Source organism: Lissotriton vulgaris, chromosome 12, assembly GCF_964263255.1.
Source record: "Lissotriton vulgaris chromosome 12, aLisVul1.2, whole genome shotgun sequence".
Classification (NCBI taxonomy): domain Eukaryota; kingdom Metazoa; phylum Chordata; class Amphibia; order Caudata; family Salamandridae; genus Lissotriton; species Lissotriton vulgaris.
Genome location: NC_141700.1, coordinates 233,925,277 through 233,941,962, shown reverse-complemented (window position 1 = coordinate 233,941,962; position 16,686 = coordinate 233,925,277). Strand labels below are relative to the sequence as shown.

Below are 16,686 nucleotides of genomic sequence, written 5' to 3'. Positions count from 1 at the left end.
CGGTCCCTCCATCCCAAAGAGCTAGTGGCATCACGCCAGATCCGCACTGCATGTTTAGTCGGCCCGTCAAGCTCCTCCCCGCTGACTTAGCGTAGAGTGCCCTATTATAATTGCCTCCAGAGAGAAGCCATCTATCCATCGCGTATCCAGGATTGGAGGGAGGGCCCATAAGTACTTAGGTTAATGGCTGCCAGCTGAGAGGCCCAATAGTATCGCTTGATATCAGGGAGTGCAACACCTCCGTCATACCATGGAAGCGTCAATTTGGCTAATGCAATCCGGGGTCTACCCTCCCATAACAGACTACGCTGTAACCCTTCAACCTCTCGAAAATAACTAGCTGGCACTACATCTAATGTATTTTGAAGGGCATAAAGAAAACGAGGCAAAGACATCATTTTAAAGAGGGCCGCACGCCCCAACAGGGTGAGAGGGAGCCTCTTCCAGCTGGCCACGTCGCTTCTCAGCCTAACCAAAGGGGGAAGGAGATTGCTCTCATAACGGATTGTGGGGTCTAATGAAATAAATATCCCCAAATACTTAAACCCGTCTGTAGCTATCTGAATCGGGCAATTTTGCGGGGAACCGGAGTCTCCCCACTAAGAACGAACAAAAGAGATTTCCCCCAATTTATGGACAGCCCGAGTTCCTGCCAAAGGAGGCCAACACATCGCAAACAATGTGCAGGGATTTTCTAGGCGAGGTCAGGTAAAGTAAAATATTGTCCGCGTACAGAGAGATCTGGTCCTCCCACTGTAGGGACCACCGGATACCCCGAATAGAGGACTCCCAGCGGATCCAGGCCGCTAAAGGTTCAAGAGCTAACGAAAACAGAAGGGAAGAGAGGGGACAACCCTGTCGGGTGCCACGTTCCAGACAAAATGGCGCCGACACCCGGTTATTCACCACTACCTGGGCGAGGGGTTCAGTATATAACAAACGCACCAAGCGGATAAAGTGGGGACCAAAGCCACATTTAGCCAGGACTGCCCACAAATACGCCCATTCTACAGTATCAAAGGCCATTGTTGCATCAAGCAATGCTATTATGGCAGGCTCCATCAGGCTATGAGCCCTGGCTATCACACCATGTAACCTGCGCAAGTTTAGGGCTGTGTTCCTCTGAGGAATAAAACCAGATTGATCAGGATGTATCAGTCCTCTGATCACCTTAATCAATCTATTGGAAAGAAGCTTGGCAAGGATCTTGATTCCGCATTCAATAACGAAATAGGTCTATATGAAGCACAACTCGATTTTGGCTTACCCTCCTTATGAATAACCACAACAGAAGCTACTCTCTGATCGTAGGGAAGTTTCCCCTTCTCCCGGGCATGGATAAACATACGTCTCAGGTAGGAAGCTATCTTATCAGGTCGAAGCTTGCACGGCTCAATTTGGAGCCCATTAGGCCCCAATGCCTTACCCGAATTCAAAGAGCGCACCGCCTGGGCTACTTCGTCCGTGGTGAGGGCACTATCCATGAAATCACGGTCCTCCCTAGTCAAGCATGGAAGCTGTAAGTCTCGCAGCAGCGAGTGGGAGTCTTCCTCCGGGAGTTCCAAGACCGGGGTGTACACAGTGTGAAAATAATCCGCAAAACTATCCACTATACTCTGGAGATCTGTGAGTCGTGCTCCGTCTGCTGTCACAAGCTCCGGGACAACACGATCCAGCCTATCCTTCTTATCCAACCAAGCCATAAGTTTCCCTGCCTTATCTCCAACTTCATACTGCCGACCCTGCTGCTCTCTACTCAGGGCTCTGGCACTATCAGTGACCAGCGATCTATACTCGAGGTGCTTAAGATTCAGGATGTGCAGTTTAGCACGAGTCACCTCCTGCTCCAGCCCCACCTCCAAGCGACCTATCTCAGATTCTACTTCAACAATTTCTTTGTTTCAGTCTCTCTTCGCTCCCGCTATCAATGATAAAGCCTGACCCCTAGGAACCGTCTTAAAGGCTTCACAGAGTGTGATCGAAGAGGACACCGACCCCTCATTCTCTAGGAAATAATGATCTAGAGCCTTAATCAGGTCCCTCCGGATTTTAGGGTTACGCAGATGCCAGGGATTAATGGGAGCTACCCTACCCTCAGACCCCAAAGCAACACAGAAACGGAACCAGAGCGGAGAATGATCAGATATGCCCCTAGCAAGGTGTATCGCCTCCACAACGTAAGACGCGTGAGCTGCGGGCACGAGGCAGTAGTCTAATCAGGAAAGGCTACCATAGGCACCAGAATGAAAGATGTATTGCTTTTGGTCCGGATGGAGCAGTCTCCAGCCATCCACCTGACCCATGGCATCGAGGAAATCAGGCAGTCATCTCTGAACCCACCCCATATCCCGCGAAGGATATCTGTCCATAACTCCAGAGACCACTGCGTTAAAGTCTCCCCCAAAAATCAGTAGACCCCTCGGGAGATCTAGAAGAACCTTTCCCAAGTCAGCAAAAGTGGTAGCTTGCATGCCTGGGGGTACATAAACCAACAACAAGGAGAGGGTGTGCCCCTCCCAACGAACCGTCACTCCAACATATCTGCCCCTGTCATCCCCAGGGATAGAGTCAATCACCAACGGGAGCGCCTTCCGGGTCAGGATTCCCACCCCCTGGTGCCCGAAGTGAATCCCGCATGCGCCACCAACCTGTATCCCATTCTATGCATCGCCTTACACGAATTCTCTACCAAATGTGTTTCCTAAAGTAGAACCACATCAGGAGCGTGTCGTTTAAGATACTGGAGAACCACACTATGTTTGATTTTGTCCCCCAACCCGTTCACATTCCAACTCAAAACCTTCAGTTCCTTACCCCCCATCATCAAAGATGAAAAGGAAGTGACAATCCTCCGACCACTGCAACATCAACGCTCTACGTTCCAACTCGATGCCTTGGTAAACAATAACAAAAAACACAACCAATAATACAAAAAAAAAAAATAATCCACCCCACAAACAATCCCCACTTACCGCCCTCCCACCCTGCACCCCTGCTCACGGCTTTCGCCTGCCCCAACTCGCAGTGTGCCTGTTGCCCCAAAATCTAACTAATTAACTATCGAAAAGTAGATCCGAGGAGGAGTACGACCATCCGATTCCCCGCCTGACCCCTAGGATATTATTGTACCTGTTTAATCCACATGTACAAAAAACATGTTCACGGAAACGTTTCATCCATGGTCCACCCCCCAACCCAGTCCAACACCACCGGCAACAATGTTGCTCGTTATTCTTGTTCTTGCAAGCCCTCTTCGTCCTCTCTGCTCGGTCTCCGCGGCTCACCCCGGGAGGAATGACTCTCCAAGCAGTCTGAGGCGATTTCGAGGTTGTCAAAGAAATAAGCCCTGTCTTCATGTTCCACTCTCAACTTGCCAGGGTACATCATGGCATATTTTAGCCCTTTATCACGAAGCCTCCTTTAGATTCCCATGAAGCTTTGCCGCTGTTTCTGTACCGCCTGAGTAAAGTCCGAAAAATAACTGAGGGTGGAATTTTCGTACTTCAGGGGGCCCCCAGTTTGGGAGGCCTGCAGTATAGCGTCTCTGTCGCTAAAGTTGAGCACCCTCACAATCATCGGCCGGGGTGGAGCTCCGGGTCGTGGTCTCCCTCCTGGAATCCTGTGTGCTCTTTCCACTGTAAAGAAATTTCCCAGGCCTTTAGGTTTCAGGTGATTGAGTATGATGTCCTCAACAAAAAGGTCCGCGGCCTGACCTTCGGCCTTCTCCGGTACTCCAATAATGCGCACATTGTTTCTACGGGCCCTTCCTTCATATTCGTCCAACTTGCGACTTGCGATATCCCCAGAGGCTTTAAGATTTCGAACTTCCTGTTGCAGCTGTGCCGCATCATCAGTAAGACTGGTCGTTTAGATATCTAGCGACTTTACCTTTTCACTAGTTTTGGTGAGGTCCACTCGGATTAAGTTAACCTCAATAGTGACCGTGTCCAGCTTGTGATCTAAGGACTCCATCTTCTGACCAAGGGAGGTTTTCACCCCGTCGATTGCGGCCATCACATCCTGTAGCATAGGCTTCGTTATAGCGGCCAACGCCTCTCAATTTCCATCTTGTGATTTCCCAAACATGGTAGGCGACCCTCTGGGTTGTGTGTATCGATCCAACTTGTTGGCTTGAGTGTATCTGGCCCCTCTAGCAGCCTTAGATTGCTGTTTCTCCACGTCAGGCTTGGTCGCCATTTTCAGGTCAAGTAATGAGTGTGACACTCAGTGACTGAGTTCTTGCGACAGTGGCGCTAGACAATGGGTACAGCGTAAGATCGCTCTGCTCGCCCGTGTCGGCGCACTCTCCCAGTCACCAGCGCAATGTCCAAATATCTGGATGAGATTCCGCAGTCGGAGCCCCTCATTAGGTGGCAGTCCTCCTCAGACTCACAGGCTTTCCAGATCTCCTGCTTGAGCCACAGCTGTTCCAGCTATCTGTCCCCTGCGCCACATCCGCCCAACTCAACCTGCACACCATACTCCGGGGTATTCCCCACAGCCACAGGTGTCCTTACTTCCAATCGGGGACACCCCGTCCGCAACTCTGCTCTCCAGCTCGCTCTCCGTAGCCTTTATATTGCGCAGATGGTGCTCATGGGGCCGGGGTTGCGGTGCAATTACCGTGGAGACTTGTGCTGCAGTGGTGCGGGCATGCCTCTCCCTTAATCCAGCTGATGGCGTATGTCCGGGGTGAGGGGGGTGCCCACTGAGTTTGGGAGAAAAATCGGGTCCAATGTGGGGCCGGGCCGGCGACTTCCGGTTTCCGGCCCCGTTGTTGACACACTCAGGCCAGGGTCTGATGCCAACTCGAGACCCCGGCTTCTGAGCAAGCAGGCCACAATCTTCCCGGCCCTTTTTCTCCGGTCTACGGCGGCCGTGCAGGAAGCAAATTTCAGCGCCCGGCACCGCTCCGCTTCCGCTGCAGCATTTCGCCGTCAGGCAACAGGATAGGTGATAGGATATGTCCGGGGGCAGCGGGGTTCTCGGGAGCCCTAAGCTCATGCGGCCATTTTGGACGCACGCAGAGCTCCTCCGTTGAAAATCTTTTTGATTATAGATTAGTCCTCTACTATGAGGAAACTGAAGCCCTTCCTCAAGTTTCTAGCAAGGGATTAAATTAATAAGAGATTAACAGGATAAGTAATTAGGATGAAGGAGTTTAGATATTGTGAGATTACTGAGGTTCTGTAAAATTCTGCCTTGTCCTGTGATGTTATGGTTCCGTCACGATTTTGTTGATGTCGTACCGTATTTAGCAAGTACGGCTAATATGGAGTGAATTCGTCATGTTAACTAGCGAGTTCATTACGTATTCAGAGACTTTGTCTCGAATATGGGTTCCATTTTGTTTGTGCCTCCATTTTGGTGTTGCCATCACGTAGGCCCATGGAGGTAACTAGACGAACGAAGTTGCATGGGCTTAGTTGTTCATGCACTTATTAACTAAACCTTTCCTTGACTCTAAGGTGCATTGTAAGGAACTGACCTCTTTATCTGAAACTGACCCTTTGCGAGGCCAATTCCCTTAGTTGATTGCTATCTGAGATTGCAAGTCAAAGTTCATGACATCGTTAAGTTTTAGCTTTTCTACACATGCCTTATCTTGCTCGTTATCTATCATTGTTTCCTTTTTATGTTCCTTCGTTACATGCATTGTGCTATCAATTATGGGTTTGTCCGGCTTGTGGAAATTGAATTTGGGACATTCCCAATAATTAACTTGTGGGGTTGGTACAATGTAAAGTGAGCCTTTTGGAATGTGATAATGTATAGAAATGTGCTTCTATTGGTCAGAATTTGCTGCAGTGGGTGTCCATTTGTAATGTGAATATTGTGTATAAATACTGATGTCTTGCTCTACAAAATTGAGCAGTTTCTTGAGTTGTACACCGTGTTGTATTGCTGGGATTACTGCTACTAGCTGCAGCTAATAAATTTGATCTCTGCGCCACCTAGAAGTATTCCATGTCTCTGTTTGCCAAGACAGGAGAACCCGAAGACTTTGGGCGTGTCCCTGGCGCCGCTGGGTTCTAAAAGCCCGGTTCTTCATTACAAGGAGGGGTTACACAGAAGGAGACATTGTGATATGTGGGAGTGTGATGTGTAGACAGGTTAGAAAATGAAATGGTTACTTAGAAGGAACGTTTATGATTTGCAAGGTGGGTTAAGGTTAGTTTACTGAAGTATAGTATAGTATAGTAAGGCTGCAGGCCTGTGATAGAGTAGGGTACGCTCTGATGAGTACTAAGGCAGGTGAAGGAGGGAGTTTAAGAAAAGTGTCATTCAAAATGAAAGGTAGGATATAGAATAATTCCTAGCTGCAAATCAGGTCAATTTTCATGCTGAGTGTTTTTGGAATATTGATATAGAATGTAATCTAGGGGGAGCAGAAGATAAATTGTGACCGCAGATATAAGTTGTTGCATCTTACAGTGTTCAGTTTCACTGTTGATGATGTTGATAGAGCCTGTCCTTTTTTACTTAGATATTAAGAATTATTGAAATGATTTGACTTTGTGCTTGTTTTTTAAAAGTAGGGGTACTGAATCACGTGGTCTGTCCAGATAGTGTGTTGTTTACGTCTGTATCGGGCAATTTTGAAGAGAGGACAATTCCTGGGCTTTGCTTTGATCATTCCAATATGTGGTTGATTGAGACAGATGCGTGTGTGGTAAGATTTGAGGGGTATGTGGTTCTCCCTGGTATTAAGCTTTGTTCGTAAAGGGATTCTACTGTTTTAGCGCTTCCTTAATCTTAGCGGTTCCAGGAGGGTAATGCAGACAATTAGACCACGTGGATTCTTTGTTAGATTACATTGGAAATAACCAGGTCTTAAACATCTTTCTGAACTCTAAGTGATTTTTTGTTGACTCTATCTTTGCAGGTAGGGCATTTCATAGTTTTGTGGCTTTAACATAGAAAGAAGTGCCACCAATACGTTTCTCAGTTGGGAGTTTTTTGTGACTTTTGCTTGAATTACTTTTGGTCCTTTGCCATTGATCGCTGTCTCTGCGATGAACAGTAGTGTAAGGACGATCTTCTTTCTATTCGAAGACATTGTAGAGCCTTCAGGACCGGAGAGAGACGAGTTTGTTTATGTACATGAAATAGATTTGTATTAAACCTTCCAATAGTTGAGAGTGGAATGCTGTGGTATGGTCTGTGACATGTTTTTATTGTGTAGAAAGTTGATTGTGACGGTGTGTTATTATTATAATAATAATTATTACATAATTATAATAATAATAGGAATACTACTACTATTTCCAGTAGTATTAACAATAATAATAACAATAATCACATCAAGTGGCAATATACATTAATATCGATATTGTAGGACGGACAAAAGGCAGCAAAAGAAGCCACGTTTTCCTATAGAAGGAACCTCTGAGACCTAGCAGGTGGCTGTATGAACAGTAAACTGCCACCACTGTACAGCCAGAGACATGATGCAGCCTACCGCAGTATACCTGGTTCAATAACGCACAGGGGTGTTGATATGAAGAAAGGAGGTTCACCACACCCTCTCAGCCATCTTACCACAATCATTTGGGCCATAGGAGGCCCAAATGAACCCCCCCTCCCCCACAGAGACTTTAAATTGGTAAATATACAGTCAGTAACTGGTGGTCGTCTATTACAAGAAGGACAAAGAGGCCAAGTAATTGAAGAAATCTGTAAGCACAGCACCAGAGAAAAACCTCAGAGCAGGACAGAGCATTACATCAACTTGAAACAAAACTGCTTATGTCAAGTGGAGACAAACTCCAAAGAAAACACATAGGACAGAACATGATTATGTCTGCACGTAGGCATGCCCTGAGCAGTTGCCGTAAAACGAGCTCAAATGTATTTAGACATCTTCAATGAGAGCACAGGGGGCTGCTCATTGCTGGCCTCAAGGGCTACTTTTCCCAGAAAACCCTGGAGAAATGATGTAATTATGTTTCCCGAAGTATCAGTGCACTGAGGCGCGAGCTCTCATTTCAAACATATCTACCTGTAACTTTGGGTCTCTGGGGTTTAGTCAGTGTTCATAAGACCTGTGAAATGTGTGATACTAACGTGAATGAGCGGTTTGGAATGAATGAATACATGAATGAAGATTTTTGCCAGCGCACGTTCATCTGAGGACATCTGGGCCTTTAATCTGTAAAACGTAGAAGCCCCAGGACAGAGAACTCTTCAGGGACTTCCTTAATCCAATATGGCTCACTGTAGAGCACGGCCAACATTCAGACCGAACAATTTCCCACATATATTAACACAATGCCCTAAAATGTCACTGGTATCTCTTAAGGAAACTTATGAAATATATGTTTAGCTCAATTAATGTATCTGTTACTGTTGAAAAGATTCATGAATTAGTGAATCCTTTTTCTCTTTCAGTGAGCCAAATTTTGGTAACCATTGCGCAAAATTAAAAAAATTATTTAAAAGTGCATATTTTTAATTTGACATGAAGCGTACATATGCCCTTAGGGCAGGTGTGCACTGACATGTGAACAACGCATTTCAGGGTGCATCCAGGAGGGCCTGAAGGCCAGAGGCACGCTTGGGTTTGGATTTCCTAAATTACGATTTCCTAATAGGAAATCGCAATTTAGGAAATGGAAGCCATTTCCTATCTTACCCGTAGTTGGGAATGCAATGGCATTTCCTATTTACGATTCCCTAATAACGATTCCTACTTTGTAGGAATCACTATTAGGAAATCACAGAAACTGCAAAATTATTGCATATCGGACCAGATGTACGACCCATTTTTGCATGCGCAAACGGGTGTGCGACCCGTTTGCGCAAGCAAAAAATATCAATGGGCCATGTACAAACACTATCTAGTGAGTTGCAATTTATTTGCGACTCTCTAAATAGTATTTGCGAATCGCTATTAGGACGGGGCGTTCAAAGGACATCCCTTCCTAATAGGGGCTAGCTACCCTATGTTAGAAAGTTTTGCGACTACAATTGCGGTCGCAAAACACTCGCAATTTACCCCCCTCTCAAGAGCATGGTAAAGAACTCACTAAAGGAAAGGGATCCCCAGGGAACCTCTTCCTCTCTGTGAATGCAGGGGAAAATACTTTTTAGAGGCAGGCAGTAGTCCCACTACCGGCCCTTAAAAAAGTAAATAAAAATGTTCCATTTTTCTTTTTTTAAATGCATCACGTTTTTCTTTACGGAAAACAGGTTGCATTTTTTTTTACTGCTTTGGTCTGCTGACCCCAACAGGCCCCCATGCCTGGGACGGCCAGCCATTCCCAATGGGGTCGCAAATTGCGAGTGCCTCATGAATATTGATGAGGCACTGTTGTGCATTGGCATTAGCGACTCATGGTTCCGTGCTCACTGCTCCACTGGATTCAAGCTAGCCTGGCTAATGAGGGGTGATGCCCTGAAACCGGTCCCAGGATGCTTGTTTCCGGCCCAGGGAGGACCAGGCTTGGCAGCTCGGGATGTACTGTTCCCATGAGGCACAGGGTCGAGACTGATTTGCATATGGCTGGGTCCGAACTGGGGTGGCGTGGTGAGCAATAGAACGATGGATTAAACCCAGATCTTTGTGACTGGGGTTGAATGTTTGCATTGTTCGGCATTCCGTTCATCATTTGTTTCTTTTGCTTTCATCGCCCTAAGGGGAAAGCGTATGCCCAGATGTGGGTCCCGTGCTCACTGCACCACTGCATTCAAGCTATCCTGGCTGATGAGGGGTGATGTCATGAAACCGGTCCCATGATGTTTATTGCCAGTCCAGGGGGGACCTATCCTGGCAGTTCGGGCTAGACTGTTCCTAAGAGGCACAGGGTCAAGACTGATTTGCATATGGCTGGATCCAAACTGGGGTGGCGTGATGAGCAATAGAATGATGGATTAAATGCAGATCTTTGTGACTTGGGTTGAATGTTTGCATTGTTCAGCATTGTGTCCATCATTTGTTCCTTTTGTTTCTATTCATTTTAGTAGCAAATGGACAACGGATTGACAAGATTCTGAATTATAAATTCTTGTTCCGCAGACTCTCTAGCAATATTTGAAATACAGTCTCCTTGAAAGACCGTGTTAGTTCCATTCCATACTACCAGTACTGAAGTTGAATTGTCATTACGCATAAAATAATTCCTAATGCTATCTTACAAAAGGTGCTGATTGTTATTGCTCCCTAAGAACTTGCAGCTGCATTTTTATATTGGCATAGCAACCATTACGATTGTAGTTCTCACGACTGATATTTAATTAGACAATACAATGTTCTCCAAATAAGGCAGCAATATTTTAGCTTGCTTTGTAACAACATCTTTTGATGTCTGAAAGTAATCCAAACTCACCCAGGTCACGAATCATGGGCTCTTATAAGTATCCTGTTGCACGGTTGTATGACACAATATCGACAACAACAATATCAAAATGCAGAAATATCACCCAAACATATTGAACACAAAAATATTGTCATCCTATACTTAAACAATAAAGCCACACATATCAATCACAAAAATACCACTGTTAAAAAAATCAAAATTACCCAAATACTGAAAACAAAACTAAACACATAATATTGTTACCTCCTTCAACATACAGAACACTACCCAAATATGTATAATAGTATTGACAACCAAAATGTTGTTATCAATAAATAGGATAATATAACTACAATTAAAATCCACTTAACTACTATATAAAAAAAAACTGTAAATACTAAATTACTCATTTAAATATTTAAAAATAACTATTAAACATATACACACAAAATAATATATTTCAAAATATTTATTTAACCTCATCCATGCGGCCCCGATTTACCCCCGGTGCTGAGCCCCAATGCAAATGGGTGTGGTCATGACGGAACGGTTCCGTCATGAGCACAGCTCAACCGATGCTCATGACGGAACCGTTCCGTCATGAGCATCGAAAGGGTTAAATATAGCACAGTAACATGAAATTAAATAAACTAAAACTAACAATACACTAACATTAAATCAAAATAAGACATTAGCATGACACCTTGAATATTTAGTACAAAGCCTAGACACACCTTGTGCAATTGTTGTTACTTCTTATTCATCCATAAGGTAACAGGGCAGCAGCAACCACAGCACCGAGACCACCCTCCTTGCCGCCACCGACGACATCCGCATTCTACTCAACCAGGGACACACCACGGCCCTCGTCCTTCTAGACCTCTCTGCAGCATTCAACACCATCTCTCATCACACTCTCGCAGCCAGACTTCATGACGCCGGGATACAAGGAGCCGCCCTCGACTTGGTCTGATCCTTTCTCTCTGGCAGAACCCAGAGGATCAGACTCCCTCCTTTCCTCTCCGACCCACCAATATCAACTGTGGAGTACCCCAAGGATCATCGCTCAGCTCCACGCTCTTCAACATTTACAAGGCCCCCCTCGCCGCCATCGTGAGACAGCATGGGCTCAGCATTGTATCCTAGGCTGATGACACCCAGCTCATCCCCTCACTCATGAAGAACCCCAAAAACACCAATCTCTGCTTCCAGGAAGGAATGAAGAACATGGCAGCCTGGATGAAAGACAATTGTCTGAAGCTCAACTCAGATAAGACCAAGGTCCTCGACCTCGGACCCTGCACCTCTGCTTGGGACAACGCCTGGTGGCCCTCTGCACTCTGGAATCCACCCACTCCCACAGACCACGCACAAAACCTCAGCATCTTCTTCGACTCCTCCCTCTCCATGAACCGCCAGATCAACGGCGTCGCTTCCAACAGTTTCAATTGCCTGCGCATCCTCCATAAGACCTTCAAATGGATCCCCCCTGACTGCAGAAAGACCATCACCTAAGCGCTTATAACCAGCAGACTGGACTACGGCAACACCCTATATGCCAGAATCAACAGACCTCTAATACACAAAGTCCAGACCAACCAGAAAACCGCTGCCAGACTCGTCCTTGGGACTCCGCGTCACAAACACATGGCCCAACACCTACGAAACCTCCAGTGGCTTCCAGTCGAGAAGAGGGTCACCTTCAAACTCCTCACCCATGCCTACAAATCCCTCAACAACATTGGACCCAAATACCTCAATGAGTAAGTATCCTTTCACGTACCCAAGAGGAACTGCCATTCTGCCGACCTCGCCCTGGCAGAAATTCCCCGCATCTGCAGAAACAGAACAGGTGGGAGAGCTTTCTCCTACATCGCAGCCAAAACCTGGAACGAGCTCCCCGTGAACATCAGACACTCCCCAACCCTGCACACGTTCAAGAAGGACCTCAAGACCTGGCTCTTCAACTGATCTGGAGCTGCCCCCCCCCCTATCGCCTTGAGACCCTTACGGGAGAGTAGTGCACTTTATAAACTCCCTGATTGATTGATGGATTGACAGGGCTATCACAAAGACAATAACAATAAACAATGTCAGCCTGGCTGAAGCCTCAGCACGGAAGCATGGATGATGTTGTCATAAATACACATGCATTTCTATGCTCAGATTAGAGGGGCACTCTGCTGTAATTGCGAAGTCATTTCTGTGTCAGAGCTCCAGCCCAGCTGATTTCTGTTTACCGTCTGAGAGAAGTCCAACTTGTCACCAAAATGGGGCCTGCAGACCTTGCCTTCAGGTAATGGGGACTTGGATCATCCAGTAGGGGATTCTTGGCAGAACATCCACCCTAGACAACTAGGTTAGAGAGCGCACAGTAGGAGTACACTATACCCAGGACTTATATATCAGCATATATACAGTGTTTTAGCACAATGGTGGAATTGTTCATTGTTTTCACTGCCCTTATGTTGCTAATCACTTTTATCTGCTTCTGTTTATGAATCAATCCTGCACATATATTTTATACGAGAATCACAATGGTTAAAGAAAAATTGAAAACACCCCTTTGTGTTTTTCTTGTGTATCTCGCTGAGTGAGCACGATTGACTAAGCAAAAAGGTTTTAGATCTGTTAACACGATTCCTTGGGGAGTCAGGGTTGCCATGCTCTCAGGTTGCCCAAATCCTTTGTTACCATGCCAGGTTATGAGGTAGTTATGGTGGCACTGTGAGCCAGCAAGTCTATAGGCCAATATATCCAGAGGGGGCATGGAATCAGTTTATCACTGTCCCAACATTTATGGTGTCCAACAAACTAACAGTTCCTACTGAAAAGTGGAAACTTACGACACCACCCCGCACCTTGCTGCACTTCAGTGGCCACACTTTGCATATTTCACTCAGAGCCAAGGACCATGCTCAGCCGGTTGATCTGCATCGAGACCTTCTGCACACTGTTTCACAATCTGCCAGCCGGCCAGTCCCCTTTCACTGCCCATGCCACACCAACCTGTGCCACCTTGATTATCTTGATTGCTTCAAACCTTTCTGGAAGGCTGCTTGATTGGATTAAGTGTTCCAGGAAAAGGGTAGAAAAAGATCACTTGCCAATGTTATAGCTCAGCAGCATTCTTCAATCTGCACATTCACAGTGCTAACCATCTTAGCTCACTATTTCTAGATTTTCAGAGGGTTTTACTTCTACTGGTAAAGAATTGCTAAGAGCTCAGGCAGTAGACTACCTCTCTGGGCCACTTAAGGCAGCCATATTGCAGTCCTGGAGCACTCCCGATGCCAATCCTCCACTATGTGGCGCGATGGGTCAACACAAATGAGCACCACTCCTCTGGCCATTTCACATTTTCATCAGTCATCGACTCCTTCCAATCCCTTTTCCTAGACAACAAATACTTTTTTTTCTAGCTTTATTGCCTTCAGAAATATATGAGTTTCAAACTGTCAACATTTAGCTATCTTGTTCTACCCTTACATTTGGACCAGTGAAGGTATTTCTGATCCAAGTAAATTTAGAGCAAGTCCTTTGCTGCAAATGAGCCTCTCTGTTTGCACAAACCCACTGCTTATATGTGCTTTGTACATTTTAACAAGCGTATCGTCTTCTTTGCGCATTCTTGAATCGCATGCATTTTGCGCATGAGCTCAATTTTCGTCACACAATTCAGTTTATGACCAGAAATAGGCATTAATTCGAGGTCAACATGTGTACCTATTCATAATCAAGCACAGAATGCTTCATGAATAATTCCATCTGAAAAAATGGAGCCTGTTCCCGCGACTGTATTCTGTTCCAAGAATATAATGGCATGTTAATCTTCTTTTCATATTTACATGCAAAACACATCTAATGCACTTTTAAAAATCAAAACGTCGAAACTATCTCCTTCACCTCTCGCTTTCAATAATGGACTCCATTGTAAGTATTTTTATACACGCATAATATATACATTGCGTAGCTATTCTGGTTAAAATGTATGCATCTTACCTTTTTATATTTAGATGCAAAACAAATATTACCTATATTTATAGATTCATACGTAAGTTTAAGTGTATGACACACGTATTGTACATTTTTGCATTTAAAATTCATCCTTGAGGAGCGAATTCGAACACTGTAGCTTTTCATGTACCAGAATGGAAATCTTTGTAAATGTGTTTCAATTTCCAAGCACTGGTGTAGAATTGCCTACTCTTCCAAGGACATCTTCCTTGATGTTCAATCATCTATGATGCTGGACAAAACACTGAGATCACACACACACACGCGTGCACACAAACACACAGGCACGTGGCCACAAACACACACACGCCGTGCACACACACACACACACACACACCTGATAATCACCTACATTGTACACAAGGCTGGCCATCTTAATTCTGCCCTTCTGTATCACTTACATTGCCACCTAATTTCAAATTATTAACTGTGTCTTTTCTTTTTTTGTGTGCTTCTTATGCCTTTTATCACCATATATAACCCTTCTATGTCTCGTCCAGGATATAGAAAATACCGAAAATACTAACAAACAGAATGAACCTGTTCCAGCATAAAACACGCCTTGTGTATTTCTTTGTATCCAAGCCTAGAACTAGTGCATACCTTTTTCATGTGTTGAACACATACACACTCCCTTGTTATATTCAGAACAGTGACACTTTCCATTATTTGTGATTGAAAAGATACACCAAAACCCAATTGTATCCAGGTGTATTGTACAAGACATTTTGTTTCTGACTCACAAAGCGTTTTGTATCAGTACCTGTACCTATTTTTTTCTTCATTTTTATATTTCTTTATGCGGTATTTCCCAAAAATTACAGGGCATGACACAACTATTTGAACAGAACAATACATTATAAACTAGCCAATGCATTAACACTAAAAGCTCAAAAATGAGTACAAGATTGCAACAGTGGGGTAAGAATGGATATTGGGGGGAAGAGAAGCAGTGGGAAACCATAGGAAAAAGCAAGGTGGAAGTGGCGAGGGGGGAGAAAATGGCCATGTCAGTAGATATAAAAACAAGTATTAATTAATTCCATTTTACTAGTGTCGTCGATGTGAATTACACTGAAAATCTAGGTCTGATTTACAGTGCATTTTCTGTACGTAGGCGTGCTTTACTCCAGGCCTAGGTGTGACTTATTTATGCATAATGAATAAAACATCGGTTTTCACACAAAAAAGGTCAAGTCATTACTAGCCAGCTCTGGGCTTTTATGTCTGCTGTCAATGAATGAATGAGTTCCAAGTTCCTCAAATCAAATTACAGCAAGATAGATGTTCTGGCAACTTGCATTTCCTACTTCAAAATCTCTTTGACAGTCCTGACCTTTTCAATTTTTAGACTAGAGAGACAGTGTGACGTTTAATTGAAGTCCTGAAGACTATACTTCCGTAAAGGACTGCAACAAGTTCAGTACTTCATTAGTAAGCGGCACAATATATCTGCCACCCTGTCCATTTATGCCAAGGCTGGCTTCCAGTGTAAACATACACATGCCAAAGTCACCAAGAATTTGCTCTTGTGATGTTCCTGTCATACTAGAAGATCAAAACCCACCTAGTATTTGCATAGTCTTTGTGAATCAAGGCCACCAGGTCTAATTTTCTCAGTCCAGTCCATAAATCCTTTGTTCAGCACTACACTCCCTATTTTTGCTTCCATACAACTTTGCTAGGTATATTTCTGATCCAACTTTGACATCCACTTTGGACATCCCATAAAGTGTTCTACTGCTCGACAAGAAAAGAGCAAGGGACAGTGTATTATCGATGGAAGCTGCAACTGTATACAATGTCCCCTTACTGCAGTTATGGGCAACAATAAACAAAATGTCCAATTTATAAATCCGTCAAAAATTGGTAGGTTTCTGACTACTAGATAGCCACAAAATGCGACATAGCCGTAAATCCATTTAGTGAGATTTAAGATAACCCTAATTTGACATATAATTCAGGATTAAAACTCACTCAGTGGGTGGGTAGTGAGTGGTTCAATGTTTGGTTTGCCTTGCCTGGAGGGTTTGTAAAAAAAGTCATAAATACATCTATTCATTCCTCTCCGACTCTTTTCCACCCTGGAAGTGGTGAGAGATTAAACCAGTCAAGGGCTGAATTAAATGGATTTTCTTTATGGGAAAAGCAACAGAATAACCCTAGATAATAAAGTGGAGTAGGGCAATAGATTGCGCAACTGTAAAAAAAAAAAATGTTTTGCCCACTGAGAAAAAATGGCATAAAACGCCAGCTACGTCACTGCAGAATAGTACTGCATCGCCAATTCCACTTTGGGGAAAGCTAACATCTATATAAAAAAGAGAGTCATAATACTTCCTCAGAAGCATGCCTGAAAAACTGTGACTGG

The 16,686-nt window shown here is 44.6% G+C and overlaps 1 protein-coding gene across 1 annotated transcript in view; it reads right to left on the bottom strand.

The window, feature by feature from the left end:
* CDH16 (cadherin 16) overlaps positions 1-16,686 on the bottom strand; it is a 777,195-nt gene that overhangs the window by 339,218 nt on the left and 421,291 nt on the right. The window lies entirely within an intron of this gene.